We start from the raw sequence: 2,585 nt of genomic DNA, 5'->3' as shown, positions 1-2,585 counted from the left end.
CGGTTTACGTGTTGTTTTCTCAATACAAAAGAGAATTTTAACTATTTTTTTTGTTATACTTGTTTTTATTTTGAAAGAAAAGAGTAATGATTTCTCACAAGTCTTAAAACAATGGTGTCAAGTAAAACAGTTAAACAGATAGATAATAAACCGTAGCATATAAAGTATCAAGTACAGAGTGTAGTTCGAATCAGAAAAGTAACCAGTTGCTATGTGGGCAGTCCCCTTGTAGCTTAGAGTTCAGGATGAATCCATTGTTAGCAGGATAGTGTCAGAGAATTCTAAATCAAAGAGCTGGAAACCTTGAAAGGCAAATGACCTCACATCTCCAGTGATGTGTTCAGGGGATACCTGTTGGGAAAGAGGAAGAGGGGGAGCCCCTCATAGACCGGAGAGGAATGTGGAGAGAGAGGAGTGGCGGACATACACATGGAGAGAGCAAGGAGAGGATGGGAAAGTAGGTTAGATGAGAGAAAGTAAGAGGAAATAAAGGTAACTCCTATTAAGGAGAGTGTAGGTATGGGACCACATCAATACTATTCAGGACCTTGTTGAGTGTTAAAAGGGTTAGATGGTACAATGGTAGTACCAAGGGCCTGGAGTGGTTTGAGACCGGGGAAAGAGATGATGGAATTAAACGTAAGGGGTCCAGTTGTGTTGAGGGAGTAGGAGGGTGAAAGAAGGGTAGAATGTATCCTACTCAGGGGGGGTGATATGTAGGCGAGACGTAGGGCCAAGCGTCCCATACCTTGTGGAAATTTAATTCAGTATCTCTGAGGGAAGCTGTAAGTTGTTCCATATTTTTAGTCCAATCTGTTTTGTGTATAACCTCCGAGATATCTGGAGGAGCTAATTTTTTCCAGTTGGAAGCTATGGTTAGTCTAGCAGCAGTTAAGATGTGGGTGATGAGGCGATTGGTGTATTTATTAGTTTTTTTCAAAGTTCTGCCCAGGATCATAAAGAGGGGGTCAAGAGGGACCATAAGATCTGTTGTCGATTTAATAAGGTCCTGTACTTTGGACCAAAAAGGAACTATTAAGGGACAAGACCAAAAAATGTGGTCTATGGTCCCTTTGTTGTTACAACCTCTCCAACATAGGTCTGATGAGCCCGGGTAGATCTTTGCTAATTTATCAGGTGTGAGGTACCAGTGGAAAATAATCTTATATATATTTTATACATTGTGAAGAGTTCTTAGCATTGTTCCATATTTCTGACCAGTCGTCCATTGTGATAGGGGATGATATTATGTTTGCCCATTTATGTATGTAGGGGTGGTCAGGGGACCATGTGCCGGACCTTGTATGTAGAATGGTATAGATTTGGGATATCAAACCCTTTTGGTGTCCAGCTTGGCTACAGATCCTCTCAAATGCGGATTTTGTAGGACTTGAATTTTTTAGGAGAGATTGTAAAAAATGAGAGGTTCGGTTGTATTGCATAGTCATTTGAGGCGTGAAGGGAATTTTTTCTTCCAAGTGCGATCTGTGATGTAATTTCCCTGTGAGGGGATTGAGCCAGTCATTAAGGTTGAAGTATCCCAAACCATACCACTTGGTCATAAAAGGCCTGGAAAGACCGGGGGGGAAATGAGGATTTCCCAAAATTGGGCACAGAGGGGAGGGTGATGACCTCAACTTGGCAATGTGGACAGAAGATCTCCAGATTTGTAGCGTGAATTTGATGGTAGGGAGTAAATTTTGATCGTCGATTTTTGGAGAAGGGTGTGTCCATATAAGTGATGCTAGTGAGATAGGAAGGGTGCTAGTCGCCTCTATGAGACCCCATTTAGTGTATACTTTTAAATTGGACCATTCTGGTATTTGCCTTAGGTGTGCTGCTTGATAATATAGTCGTAAATGAGGGACTCCTAGGCCACCCTGGTCTCTAGGTGAGAGAAGAATGGATTTTAGAACTCTTGGGGGTCTATGATTCCAAATGAATTTAGAGAAGGCTGATTGTAGGGTGAACAGTTGTGAGGAAGGTACTAGGACAGGGAGGGTCTCGAATAAGTATAGGAGACGGGGGAGAATGTTCATCTTAAGGGCATAGATACGACCTAACCAAGAAATTTTATAGGCTGTCCATTTGTGTAAATCTTGTAGTATTTTTTGAATTAGGGAGGGAAAGTTAGACATGTAGAGTGATTTGTATGAAAGGGTAAGGTAGATTCCTAGATACTTTAAAGAGCGGGTTTGCCATCTGTAGGGGAAGAAGGATTGTAAGGATGTAAGGAGTTGAGGGGGGATTTTAATGGGGAGGGCTTCGGTCTTGTCTTGGTTGAGTTTAAATCCTGAGAGGGATTCGAAGATTTTTAAAGTGTCATGTAAAGCGGGGAGGGTTGTAAGGAGGCTAGAGAGTGTTAGGAGTATGTCATCCGCGAACAATGAGATCTTGTATTCATGTTTTCCAAGGGAAATTCCTTTGATGTTAATATTTTGTCTAATGGCAGTGGCCAGTGGCTCTATGCTTAGAGCAAATAGGAGAGGGGAAAGTGGGCAGCCCTGCCTAGTCCCGTTGTGGATTAGGAAGGGGGAGGAAGGGGCAAAGGGGAGTTTTAATGAGGCTGAGGGGGAGGAATAGAT

This window comes from Hyperolius riggenbachi, chromosome 10 (genome assembly GCF_040937935.1).
Source record: "Hyperolius riggenbachi isolate aHypRig1 chromosome 10, aHypRig1.pri, whole genome shotgun sequence".
NCBI classification, from domain to species: Eukaryota; Metazoa; Chordata; class Amphibia; order Anura; family Hyperoliidae; genus Hyperolius; species Hyperolius riggenbachi.
The sequence above is the reverse complement of the archived record's forward strand: the minus strand, read 5'-3'. Positions refer to the sequence as shown.